Genomic DNA, 14,233 nt, shown 5'->3' with positions numbered 1-14,233 from the left:
CGTCATGACGAGAAACCTTGCGCAAAATTACCCATTATTTCATAAATTGCCCTATAAGGTCATAATTGCTTTCCAAAGGGAACTTTCCATTTACCTAATGTTAAAAATACCTCAGCTGTTATTATATTTTGTTTGTATTACCATTACTGTATTCTGTTTGGTTTATTTCATCTTAACTTAACCAATCAATAGTTTTATTAATACTAATGTAGTAAAACGGGGTGGAGCCTGTGGGTAACAGCTAGTCAAGGTTAAGTTTAAGTTTGACCTAACCTGTAAAAGTCAATGGTGTACAGACGCTCAAAAGTGGATTTTGTTATTATGATCAGTTTGAATCATTAACCGATGTTTTAGAAAGTACAACACAAACAGATCAGCATGCATTGTATTGACATTCTTTGAGAAACAGGAAAACAATGATTTTATCTTACTTAAACTCCATACATGGGGAATTATTATGTAGAAATATTTTGAAAACTGAATTGAAATAAATAAAATATAACAAGGAATACAACACCATAGAGTTATTGAAAATACTTCAGAACTTGGGATGTAATTAAGTAGTTAAAATGTAAATATCTTCAATTCAAATGCCTTAAGTGCTTGCAATGTAAGTAAATATCTGAAATGTAAATAAATAAAAAAATGCATAGTATACAATATGTAAGTAACTATAATACACGTATAAAAAATTAATGTACCTACTATGTAAAATATTTAGAATGTCAATAATGTCTGTAAATGATTTACCTGCAATGCAAGTAAATACAATTTAGCTATAAATCTTACCTTGAATTTCTTTGTAAGTTTTTAAATAAATTTTATATGACCATAATTATTATGAGTGATTTACAGCAAATACAATCTAAAAACAAAGCGCTTTTGCCAGAATGGTTGAACTAGGAAGCAAAGTATTAAGGCGGAGAGTGGTGAACATCTTCTGTGGATGGGTTTTGTTATAAAAATACAGTAATTGGCATTAATTGTCCCTGAAAGCTGGGTGTCCCACTGGCCTAGTTAAAGCTTTGTCTTATCGCAAACCCATACACCACCCGGCACCCACTCTTGGCTGTCCGACACATCTTGATAAATATTTCTCTTAAGAGTGCACGGCCTTGCTTTTATAATATGTTACTGTGTCATGTTCCAGTTTGTACGAGTATATTTGGATCACGTACTATGTTAGTAAAGAGGATTTCATTCATGATTACTTTAGTCTCATTTTATTGAGTTGTGTTCTTATTTTACACTGTACGGACATACAATTTCGTATTATCGAAATAATGTTTAAATATTGTACGTATCAATTAGAGGAATCTGTATGTAAATAAATTGATTATAAGGATGGCCAATCCAACGCAACCTCGAGGAAGTATTTTTAAGACAAATGGATTCTCTGACGAGGTACGTTTTTGGGGGATACGAAAACGATTTAAGTATTTTTTACTTCAAAAGTGCATAGTTTCCAGCTTTAAACTGAAGTGAAGCCTGGGGGGACAGACCAACATAAGATTCGCAAGTCCCTTCGAGGCCAGACAGGTAGCCCAAGTTTAAAAGGGTGTCATACCCTTAAATGTTTAAGGGAGCGACCAAGGTGTACAGTGAAGTTTAGATATATCCTATACTGGAAGTGGTAGCTTAATTTATTCAGCCATTACAACCTCCATTATTATAACTTTAAAACAATAGTTGCAGTTCCAAGACTGCATTGTATTCACACATTTTCTTGTCCTGTGACGGAACAGAAAGAGAAATACTAACGAGACTAAATAAATACAAATAAGATGCGTGATGTGAGATAAAATAAGCGAATTAGGTTACGGGAACAACTCGACTTTATAATCCTCCAGCTAGAATGACAAACATTTCAACAAAGCGTGATAATTTCAAAGGCGAAATGTGATAATTTCTAAACCTTGCTTTTGAATTCATTACATTGACATTCATAACATTGAAACGTTAAAACCCTCTAAACAAAGAGAAGACCACTTGAGGTAAACGCAGATGCAATGCAGACCGGCTTGTGAAATTCACACTGCCGAGGAAATGAAAAGAACTTAGAAAATGAAACTCTTTGAAACGCTGAAGAGGACGACCACCCACCCCCCTAGTTCTTGAATATCCTTTGCCTCCTTACCACCCTCTGCTACCTTTAGAAGTCTCGCCGTTTATACCCGTGTTTCCTGTGTATCCTTATGCTGAATGTGGAGGTAAAGACAAAGTTGAAATAAAATACGTGGTTCACGAGAACACCTTTAGAAATATTTGCGAGGTAATTAATACCACTGCACTGTTTCTATCTCAAGCTTCAAGTGAACAATGTATCACGTACAATAGTTTTCTGTAGATGAAATAGACTTCAGAATCTCATGTAAATGCGTAGGCCTATTGGAATAAAAATAAATGTACGGTATATGAAATGAGCCTCTGTCAGACGTGTTGTCGATTTCCAATTGTCGTTCTAAACGCCAACTTAATAACAAAAGCAAACTGAACATACGATTTAAACCCCCTGTTATGTCATTTTAACGATCAAAGATTCAACTCGTGAGAAAAGTGGCACCTCAACTTCTACTTCTATCTCTACCTCCATCTATTAACTATGTAAGTAAGAAAGTGGCATTTTAATAGTGGAGCACGTAATTAAAGGTTCATTTAACGATGTTTTTCTTTAGAGATTTCTTGCTACAGCACAAATAGTATAAACTCTTGGGAAGTGTTTAAACTACAACAAAATCTGAGCCACGAAGTTAGGTTTATTAAACAATTTCCGATATTCTTTACCTAGACGCTCTGTGGAGTTGCAATGATGTTATTCAAACAGATTTTTATTTTTTCTGGACTAAACCTCAATACGCTTTGAGGAACTTTACTTCGCAACAGGAGCAATGCCAAGAGGTGTAATACGATGATCTATTTCAATTTAAAGTTAGAGATTTATTATAGAAAGCACGTATTATATTACGAATGTTTACCTTACTAAATCACTAACATTAGATGCGCCTACGTGTGTTATAGGAAGGGGGGGAGCGGGGGAGTCGGAGTCAGTTTCGCGTGTTGTACTCACATCGACGAACCTCCGTCTCACACACAATCACCATCTTGCTATCTAATGCACCTTTGATGACCCGCACACCCCATGACTCGTGATCACCAATCAACATTAGGGTAGTACTCCTGGGAAACGAGCTTTGCACAGGGTATATACTTTTCCACCCCTCAATATGAACCAATATGAGATTTCTGAACTTGCACTGCTTATTAATAACTTTCTAGACATCCTTTAAGTTTAGTGCAATTGATTTTAGTGCTTACAAAAAGTTATTTGTGGAAAACTAATGTACTTCGAACAATAATGCAGACATTGCATGTGTACTGCCTCAGTTATAGTAAATGTTGTTTTATGATTGGGTTTTGATTTAAATTCATTAATCCACACGAATCTTCAAATGATAGACTTGACTGGACTTTGAGAGGATACATAAATGACCATATCTTTTTATCGTAAAATTTAACAATTATGAAATTTGTATTAGAGTGTGTTAACTGTTTTCTAATTTTGCGAAAAGTAAAATATTGAACGAGACCCATTTGTATTTGTTATGTTTGACATTAATGTATACCATGCACCCAAGCAGATAATACTAATCAAACTCAATTTCCACTTTTACCAGTTTTAACTATATCAGTTACGTACGTTCGATATCGTCCTAATACCATATTTATCGGTAACATTGTACAGATTAATTCAAGTCAGTCAATTCAGTCTTGTACTGACTTTTCTAATCAGTGTGATTGAATATAGTTGGAGGGAACAAATTATAGACCGAACCAATCTTTGAGAAGAAGAAATTATTTCAATACACGTACAGTACCGAAACGTAATACTTAAGACATGAACATATACAATAACTCATCCCTACATACACTAAAATCCCTTAGGGCCAAGCAAAGCTTCTTCAACCAGGGGAAATAAAAAGCGTGGACGTTTCATCCCAGATTTTCTCCCCAGGGATGAACTCCCGACGTCCCAGTCCCAGGTGTTACTTGGGCTTAGATGTTGACGTTTCTATCAGGGTCTGCTTACTAAACTGGGAGTAAGATGTTTTATTTGTATCATGCCATTGGTTGTAGTTAAGAGGTACAATAACTTACCTTCTAAATATTGAGATAGCAACTGAGCTAGGTATTTTGTTATTGTAATTCTAATTGCAAATTCTAAACAAAAAAGTAAAACTTTGGATTTGGAAAAAAATATTGAGATCTCTTTTCGTTACAGTTACCTATTTTCCAGACAAGGTCAAGCTTATCATTAAACTTTTACATGTACTCCCTTAATCTCTATTCGGTTTGGTGTCACAGTTATAACCAACAAGTTGTGACGTTATTACATTTAAATAGAATGAAATATATGAATGAAGAATCTTTTATTCTCAAGCATTTATAACAAAAGTAACAAGTAAAACAAACATTGTTTTTATGAAAACATCTGATTGAATTAAATTAAAGAACAGTATTTCAGCATACATAACATTTCCCCCTTCCTTCTTTAAATGCCTGGAGGACTAATATTCATCATGGTAATACATTGGCCTTCTTATATTCCGACTTGATTTTCTCTGGTTTGTAGTACCAGATGAAGGTGAAGTTAGTGTTTGTGAAGTTTGCCGTTGAATAGATTGTTGTGCAGGCTGTATTTGTTGGCGTGTTCTTAAATGGTCGGCATGCTGCCTGTATTCTTTGTCATCAATGTTCACTCTGTATGACAATGGTGCTGTTTTCCTTAGCACTACCCCTTCTCTCCAATTTTCATTTGGATTCCGTTTCACCCAAACCGTATCACCTGCACTAAAGTCTTTACGTTTAGAGTGGATATCATGATAAAACTTTTGGCGTTCTGACGACTGTTTCATCTTTTCCTTCACGTCCGGTCTTAGGGTGTCAATCAAAGTTCTTGGGTTTCTTTTCAGGAAAAGTTCAGCTGGTGTCCGTCCAGTCGATGAATGTGGAGTTGTTCTGTATGAGAATAAAAGTGTATGGAGTCTTTGTTCGTGATCATTTATGTCAGTCATGAGATACTTGTTTTGAAATGTCTGAATGACTCGTTCAACACAACCATTGGAACGACTGTGGTAGGGAGTAGTTCTGATGTGAATCACGTTATTCTTGCGGCAAAAGTCTCTAAATTCTTCTAAGACGAACTGATTTCCATTGTCAGTAACAATTTGTTTCACAAGTCCATATCTACAGAAAAGTTCACGAAGTCGTCTTATCACAGTGTTGCTTGTAGCGTTTTTCATTGGAAATATTTTGAGCCGTGACATGCCCACCAAGCGTCCCACCAATGTCACGCCTCAGTGTTTTTTTTATAGTGTGAGTACTGGCTTTGCGCCGGAACTCAGTCGGTTTGGGTCGGGCAGCAAACCTGCAACCCAGAGTCAATGTCCGCCTTCTGTCACATTTTCACCAGAAGGCCGGCGATTGTTGATTTGTAAAGACTTGTTTATCTTCGATGAATATCAGTGTTAATCCTTTAATGGCACTGTTAATTTTGTTCTTCCGTTCTTCGTAGACTCAAGTCATGGTTTAAGTGTTTCGCAAACGTCAGATGAGTAAGTTGATTGATATTTTGATTTGTTTTAGGTTAGAAAGTTTCTGAATTAGTTTTGGCTTTCAGCCACATGTTGTGCAGACTTTGAGTGGGTTTTGGCTAGTGAAAACCAAGTATTAAGCACCTTCTGTGCATTGGTATTACTTTTAATTACCAATTACTTGCTTTTCAAGGCGCTAGACCCATTTCTGAGCCTGAAATTGAACAGAGTTTTGTTGGGCCTTTGGCCAAGCTTTGTGTGGTCAGACCACAAGTTTTTCTGGTTAGTTTAGTAGGTAGTTTTTGTTGTTGCCAAGTTTTCAAAGCTTTCCCCGAGACTCTAGGCCAGGTATTACCCAAGAAAACTCACTTTGAAACTCGCTTTTGTGCGGGCTATGGTCCGTTTGTTCTGTGTCCCTGTTAATTTATTATTAGGCCTAAGGCCTAGTTTGTGCTCAATTTTGTATTGTTATTGTGGCCTACAGCTTATTTAATGTAAATGTTGTCCCTTTGTCCCCTGTAATAGTGTTTTTTTTGTTGTTTGTAATGTAGGCCATGTCACTCAGCCTAAATTTTTTTGTTAAGTAATGGCACCTCCTGGGGGCCAAGCTCGGTCATAATTAGTTAGTTTTAGTGTTCTTACATGTCCCCTGCAAGTTTGATTTAGTTTTATTGATAAATGACCGAGTTATAAGGTTTTTAGTTTAGCGCATTTCTGTTTGCTGAGTGACCGTAGGTAACTGACCCCCTACCTAGCCTCAGGCTAGTTGGTAGGCATGGGTTTGTCTTTTAAAAGCTGCGGGCACTTGTGCCACAGCTTTTAAAAGCAATTTGAGCAAATTTGGTTGGTAATAACCGGAGTTATTACCGGTTTTACCCGAAATTGCACCTCCAGCCAAAGAATTTTTAAAATTTTGTGAGAACTGTTTTTTGAAGTATTTATGGTAGTATTTATGTAAATGTTTTATGTTTTATTAATGTGTTTTACCCTTCTGGACCAGATAATTCATACTTTTTATTGTGAACTCAAATCTTTATAAAATTTTACTGTCAGAATGTGTTGTTAAAGTTAGTGATATTTAAAAGTCTATTTATTGTTATGTTTTAGAGCTTTATTGAACTGAATTAATTTATTTATAGTAATTTTCTCATTCTTACTTTCTAGACAGTTTTTAAATGAAGGCCTAGTAGTTAAATATTTAGTTCTAATATTTAAAAGAAAAATATTTTTTATCAAAATCTCATTGTAACAGTTTGGGTCAGCAACCAGTGGTGCGGAAAAGTTTTTTGGATTCATTTTCTTGAAAAGCTGGGTAGGCCTAATTTTACACCCAAATGAAGCCTAAGATATGAACTTTTACTAGTTGGACCTGGAATTTGTTAAAAGGGTCCCAGATGGGAGGCTTTTTCCTGCTGCTTCCGGAGAGGGTCGCCCGGGGAAACCTTACACCTTCTCCCTCTTCGGGCTGCCAGTCGCCCTGCTTCTGGAACCAGTAGGACACACTCCGCCTTCAAGCCGCCACGCCGCCTACCGCCAAAGGAACTATTGTGCCTTCAGACCGCAAGTTTTATTTTGTTATACAAATTGTTCGAAGGACTTGATACTAAAAGGGGCCCCCAAATCAATTTATTATTCGTTATTTATGTTTATAGTATTTATTATTTATTTAATTGTTAATTTTTTCAAAGTTTAAAGTAGCCTATATTTACAGTTACCATCTTTAATTTATTCATAGTTAGGCCTAACTTTTCCACATTTAAGTTACCAGTTATGTAAGGTTTAGAAGGGTAAATTTAAAATTCTTATTTATTAATTTTTTTTAGAAAAGAGATTATTAAAAAGAAATTCTTTGGGTGGGTAAAATCATTGTTGTTTGTTGTTATTTGTTGATTTTGATAAATATATAGGCTTTTGTTCACAATTCTTTGTTTTGCTTTGATGTTCACCCACGGCCTTTCACTTTTGTCAGGGTTGTGGGGCGACCACTCGCACTGTCACTATGGGGGGCATGCTTCCTTCAGTTGTTCGTCTGGGGGCGGTGCGAGGGGTCGGCTCAGATGGTAGCAGAGCGTGGTTTTTTGTGCTCTATCCACGAAGGGCCGTGGTTGGATTTGATTTTTGGGTGATGCTGGTCTGGCAGTCTTAGGAATTTTTGAAGAAATGTTGTCGTGGTGGGGTAAGCACACTGTTGTAGTTTTTTTATTAGGAGCTCGCCCTTGGCCGAGTCACCGGGTGGAATCTGGTTAATGACTTGCATCCTTTGGGAGCAAGAGTGTCAAAAGCATGGCCAAACCCAAAATTGAAACTGTGTGTGTGTTTACCTCATCACACAAATGTTAGGTGTTGTTGTTTAGTGTATGTATGTTGTGTGTATGTCGTGAGTGTAAGGTCCGTGTTTTTGATTTGGTGGCTAAGGCGGTGTGTATGGGCAGGTTCTTCTGTTTGGGACCTCATCTGACTGTAGGCATTTCAGTCCAGAGCCTTTAGTTAGTTAATTTTGTGAATTGTTCGTTGTAAAATTTTTTGTGTGTGTTTTTAAGGTAAGTAGGTCGACTGACTGAGAGCAAAATGGGTTTGTTTGCTCCACTGCCCAATCCCATTGCTGGGGTTTTGAGCGACATTCGCCCGATTGATGGTTTAGAGGTGGAACCTTTGTTGGAGTTTTTGAGAAAGGTGTTGCACCTGAAGGAGTTCCCAGGCATGGAGGACTCAGTAGTGTTGGAACTGCTGGTTCCACTCTGCCTGAGACCTCTTGGTGACAAATTGTTAGATTGTTTGAAACGGGGAGTTAATTTTGACAATTTTCACAGTGAAGTGCTTGAGCTCTTTGTCCCCTTCAGGGTCATGGAGAGATTGAAGGTTGAGAGAGTGTTTCGACCTCAAAAATTTGATGAAACTCTCAGTCAGTATGTGGGTGACATTTGTGGCGTGTGGCGTGTCCTACGGCTGGACATCCCTGAACCCCAACTGGTGGACATTGTCTTGCAGGGATTGAAGCCTGAGGAGCGGTCCAGACTGATTTTTGCTCCAAAGCCTTCTTCTTTTGCAGACCTGGATAGGCTGGTCATCCTTTCACGGAGCGTTCAAGACGCTGATTTTCAGAGGGAGCATGTTTCGGGGCATCTTCCCCGGACTGGTCCCCATCCCGCTGTAGCATCCGTGTGTCGAGGTCCTGAAACACCGCAGAGACAGAGGCATCCTGTTTGCTTTCGTTGTGGTCAACCAGGTCACATGAGACGAGAGTGTCGTCAGAGGGTTAATCTTGGGACTTTGTCCAAAACCCTGAGTAGCTCACAAGGGGAAAGTTTGCCTAAACCGCCCTGTGAGAAAGCTGGTTTGGAGAAAGTCAGTAAGAATTTTGTTTCTGTGAGTACTGCCCTTTCTGGGAGTGCTGGTTTTGGGGAGCCTCTGTCGCGGGAAATGAGGGAGCTTGCATGCATGGGAGTGAAAGCGGCGCGCTCAACTTGCCCACGACTCAACATCTTCTTAGGTAAAACGGTGCAGAAGGCCCTTGTGGATTCTGGGTCAGCCCGTTGTCTCATTTCCCTTTCCCTGTTTGAAAATCTAAAATCTTCTGGGCTAATCAAGCAAGTTGAGCGAAGTACCCACATCTGCTGGACTGCATCGAAATCCCCACTTCCAATCATCTATGAAGCCCGTTTGAAATTCAAGATTGAACATTTTTCTTGGGTTTGGAGTTTTTGGGTAGCCAAGGACCTTTGCATTCCTGTCATTTTGGGAGCGGATTTCATCAAGCATTGTGGCCTGATTTTGGATTTAGGCAGAGGCCAGTGCTTCTTTCGTTTCGCAAGACGGGTGCTCATTCCTTTTGCGGATGAAATTGTGGATGGTGCAGCTGTGGTCGAGCCTGAGACACCCAGCAAACCAAAAGTTGATCCTTTAGGGCATCTGACTCCTGGTGAGGCTGAAGCTATCAGAACTTTGTGTTCTCGTTTTCCTGAGGTGCTGACGCCAAAGCTTGGAGTCACCAATCTTTTGGAGTACGAAATCCGTTTGACTGACACCCGTCCAGTTCGTTCTCATCCTTACAAACTTGCTCCACCCAAGATGGATACACTCCGTGGAATCATCAATGAGCTTCTTGAAAATGGGGTAATTGAGCCTTCTCGCTCAAGTTACGCTAGTCCAGCTTTTCTAGTTCCAAAGCCAAATGGCAAGTCTCGAATGGTTCTAGATTATCGCAAGTTGAATGCTCAGATTGAAATTGACTCTGTCCCTCTCCCTGATTTGCACTCTGCGTTCGATTGGTTCGGTAAGGCCAAGTATTTTTCCGTCTTTGATTTGAACCAGGCTTACCATCAGATTCCTTTGAAACCTGAATCTCGACCTCTCACTGCCTTCTGTGTTCCGTGGAACTTGTACCAGTTCACACGTGTACCCATGGGCCTAGCTGTGGGGGCCCAGACCCTCACCAGACTTCTGGACTCCATCTTTCATGACGTCAAGTTCAAATTTGTGTTCAACTATCTTGACGATCTTTTGGTGTACAGTGAGAGCTTTGAAGACCATCTGGTTCATCTTGAGGAAGTCATGAATAGGTTGCTTAGGGCTGGCCTTACCGTAAATCCCGAGAAAGTTAGTTTTGCTCAGGCTGAGATTTCTTTCCTAGGTCATCTAGTATCTTCACGAGGTGTCTGTATCGATCCGGCTAGAACCCAGGCTATCAGGGAGTTTCCTCCTCCCCGAGATGTCAAAGGCATTGCCCGTTTCATCGGCATGGTGGGTTTCTACCGGCGCTTCATCCCCAATGTGGCTGAGTTGGCGGCTCCTCTCAATGAGCTTCGGAAGAAGGGCGCCAAGTTTGTTTGGGGTGAAGCACAGCAGATGTCTTTTGATCTTCTGAAAGAAGCTATCATGCAACCTCCAGTTTTGGCGATGCCAGATTTCAGTCGAAAGTTTGTTTTGCAAACCGATGCTTCCTCCGTTGCCATTGCGGCTGTGTTGTCTCAAGAGGTAGATGGTGTTAGGCAGCCAATTGCGTATGCCTCACGCACTTTGAACCCTTGCGAAAAGAAAAGCTCTTCTGTGTATGAGTTAGAGTGTTTGGCTGTCGTGTTTGGAGTGAATAAGTTCCGACGTTTTTTGGAACACAAAGAGTTTTTGCTGGAAACCGACAACCAAGCGCTCTCGTGGCTCCTTGCACATCCTCGCCAGCTTGGGAAAATTGGTCGTTGGGTTGTCCAGATATCTTCCCTTAAATTCCAAGTGCAACATGTTCGAGGCACGCAGAATGTGATTGCTGACACTTTATCAAGGATGTATCACTCACCTGACGACCAACCTTCTGATCAGGAGGAGCACACTGGGTGTGCCGTGCTCCTGGAGTTTCCCCTTGCCTTTTCTGAGTTCATCCCACATCAGTTAAAAGATCCCGAGCTGGCTAAGATCATTGGTGAGCTTCAAAATGGGGGAGCCCACCCCCCGTATTTTCTGTCCCAGGGTGCCCTTTGTTGTCGAGACCGACAGCGGGGTAAACCCAAGGTTGTGCTGCCTAGTCTTCTTGTACCCATGGTCTTTGCGTACTTTCACTCTTCCCCTGTGGGTGGGCACTTAGGGATTCACAAGACCATTGCGAAGGTTAGGGACATGTTCATCTGGAAGGGTATGGACAGGGACATTGCGGCACGAGTGCGTTCTTGTCAAACATGCTCGCTAAGCAAGCCTGCTCAGAATACCAAGTATAGGTTGTTGTCATCTGAGGTGGCGGAGAGACCTTTGGAGAAGGTTTTCATAGACTATGTGGGGCCTCTCCCACGTAGCAAGTCAGGAAACAAATTCTTGCTTGTTTGTGTGGATGCCTTCTCCAAGTTTTGTTGGCTTTTCCCTTTGAGGAACGCCACTGCACAGCTCACCGTGCAGGCACTTCGTACCCATTTGTTCCAACACTTTGGAATACCCGCCACCATTGTTTCCGACAACGGAACTCAGTTCGTGTCTCACCTTTTCAAGAGAATGTGCTTTGGGCACGGTATCCGCCATGTGACCACTTCTCCTTACTATCCACAGCCTTCCCATGCTGAGAGGTTCAACAGAAATCTTCGATCCGCTCTCATAGCTTTTCATGCTGACAAGCAGACCACCTGGGATCAGGAACTTCCTTGGATTCAATTTGCTTTCAATACTGCACACCATGAGAGTCACAAGGCGGTCCCTTTCGAGCTGTTGTTGGGCTATCCACCCAACAATCCCTTGGCAAATGTGTGGAAAATTGGCGACCTTCTGCCACCCCCTGGTGCAGCCAATGTCAAGGCAACTTGGCAGGCGGCTAGGAGGAACTTGATCCGAGCTAGGGAATTGGTCCGGAGGAAGCACAATCGAGGTCGGTTGGACAATCCTTTCCAGGTGGGGGATTTGGTTTTCTGTAAGGCTCATCCGGTCAGTTCGGCCGTGGACAAGAGAGCCGCTAAGTTGTCTCATCGGTGGTCAGGTCCCCACCGCATCTTGAAGTTCTTGACTCCTGTCTCCGTGCGGCTGGGAGATCCGCAGACTGGAGAAGTTTTCCGGAGGGCTCACATTTCTCATCTGAAGCCTTTCCGGGGAACAATTCCGTAGGTCATCTTTCTTTACTCTTGTGTCTGAGTGGGAAGTGCACTGGGCCAGAGAGCTTGATCACCTCTTCTGTCCCTTGTGCGCTGCTGAAGATTTTTCCCTAGTAAATTTTCCAGCACTGGCCAGTGCAAACCCTGGGGGTGAGTAGTCCCTCCAGTTGAAAGTCTTTTGGCGTTCCCCACTTCAGACACTTGAGTTGATCTGTGGTGTTGAGATCTTCTAGAATTGGGAGAGGTTGTTTTCTTTTTTTTTTGGAGAGGAAGTCCTCCTTTGGGGGGGGAGGTTGAGCCGTGACATGCCCACCAAGCGTCCCACCAATGTCACGCCTCAGTGTTTTTTTTATAGTGTGAGTACTGGCTTTGCGCCGGAACTCAGTCGGTTTGGGTCGGGCAGCAAACCTGCAACCCAGAGTCAATGTCCGCCTTCTGTCACATTTTCACCAGAAGGCCGGCGATTGTTGATTTGTAAAGACTTGTTTATCTTCGATGAATATCAGTGTTAATCCTTTAATGGCACTGTTAATTTTGTTCTTCCGTTCTTCGTAGACTCAAGTCATGGTTTAAGTGTTTCGCAAACGTCAGATGAGTAAGTTGATTGATATTTTGATTTGTTTTAGGTTAGAAAGTTTCTGAATTAGTTTTGGCTTTCAGCCACATGTTGTGCAGACTTTGAGTGGGTTTTGGCTAGTGAAAACCAAGTATTAAGCACCTTCTGTGCATTGGTATTACTTTTAATTACCAATTACTTGCTTTTCAAGGCGCTAGACCCATTTCTGAGCCTGAAATTGAACAGAGTTTTGTTGGGCCTTTGGCCAAGCTTTGTGTGGTCAGACCACAAGTTTTTCTGGTTAGTTTAGTAGGTAGTTTTTGTTGTTGCCAAGTTTTCAAAGCTTTCCCCGAGACTCTAGGCCAGGTATTACCCAAGAAAACTCACTTTGAAACTCGCTTTTGTGCGGGCTATGGTCCGTTTGTTCTGTGTCCCTGTTAATTTATTATTAGGCCTAAGGCCTAGTTTGTGCTCAATTTTGTATTGTTATTGTGGCCTACAGCTTATTTAATGTAAATGTTGTCCCTTTGTCCCCTGTAATAGTGTTTTTTTTTGTTGTTTGTAATGTAGGCCATGTCACTCAGCCTAAATTTTTTTGTTAAGTAATGGCACCTCCTGGGGGCCAAGCTCGGTCATAATTAGTTAGTTTTAGTGTTCTTACATGTCCCCTGCAAGTTTGATTTAGTTTTATTGATAAATGACCGAGTTATAAGGTTTTTAGTTTAGCGCATTTCTGTTTGCTGAGTGACCGTAGGTAACTGACCCCCTACCTAGCCTCAGGCTAGTTGGTAGGCATGGGTTTGTCTTTTAAAAGCTGCGGGCACTTGTGCCACAGCTTTTAAAAGCAATTTGAGCAAATTTGGTTGGTAATAACCGGAGTTATTACCGGTTTTACCCGAAATTGCACCTCCAGCCAAAGAATTTTTAAAATTTTGTGAGAACTGTTTTTTGAAGTATTTATGGTAGTATTTATGTAAATGTTTTATGTTTTATTAATGTGTTTTACCCTTCTGGACCAGATAATTCATACTTTTTATTGTGAACTCAAATCTTTATAAAATTTTACTGTCAGAATGTGTTGTTAAAGTTAGTGATATTTAAAAGTCTATTTATTGTTATGTTTTAGAGCTTTATTGAACTGAATTAATTTATTTATAGTAATTTTCTCATTCTTACTTTCTAGACAGTTTTTAAATGAAGGCCTAGTAGTTAAATATTTAGTTCTAATATTTAAAAGAAAAATATTTTTTATCAAAATCTCATTGTAACAGTTTTGGTCAGCAACCAGTGGTGCGGAAAAGTTTTTTGGATTCATTTTCTTGAAAAGCTGGGTAGGCCTAATTTTACACCCAAATGAAGCCTAAGATATGAACTTTTACTAGTTGGACCTGGAATTTGTTAAAAGGGTCCCAGATGGGAGGCTTTTTCCTGCTGCTTCCGGAGAGGGTCGCCCGGGGAAACCTTACACCTTCTCCCTCTTCGGGCTGCCAGTCGCCCTGCTTCTGGAACCAGTAGGACACACTCCG

Source organism: Macrosteles quadrilineatus, unplaced genomic scaffold (genome assembly GCF_028750875.1).
Source record: "Macrosteles quadrilineatus isolate MER2022 unplaced genomic scaffold, UCM_ALF_1.0 Scaffold_3__2_contigs__length_128488019, whole genome shotgun sequence".
NCBI classification, from domain to species: domain Eukaryota; kingdom Metazoa; phylum Arthropoda; class Insecta; order Hemiptera; family Cicadellidae; genus Macrosteles; species Macrosteles quadrilineatus.
Note: the sequence above shows the minus strand (reverse complement) of the source record.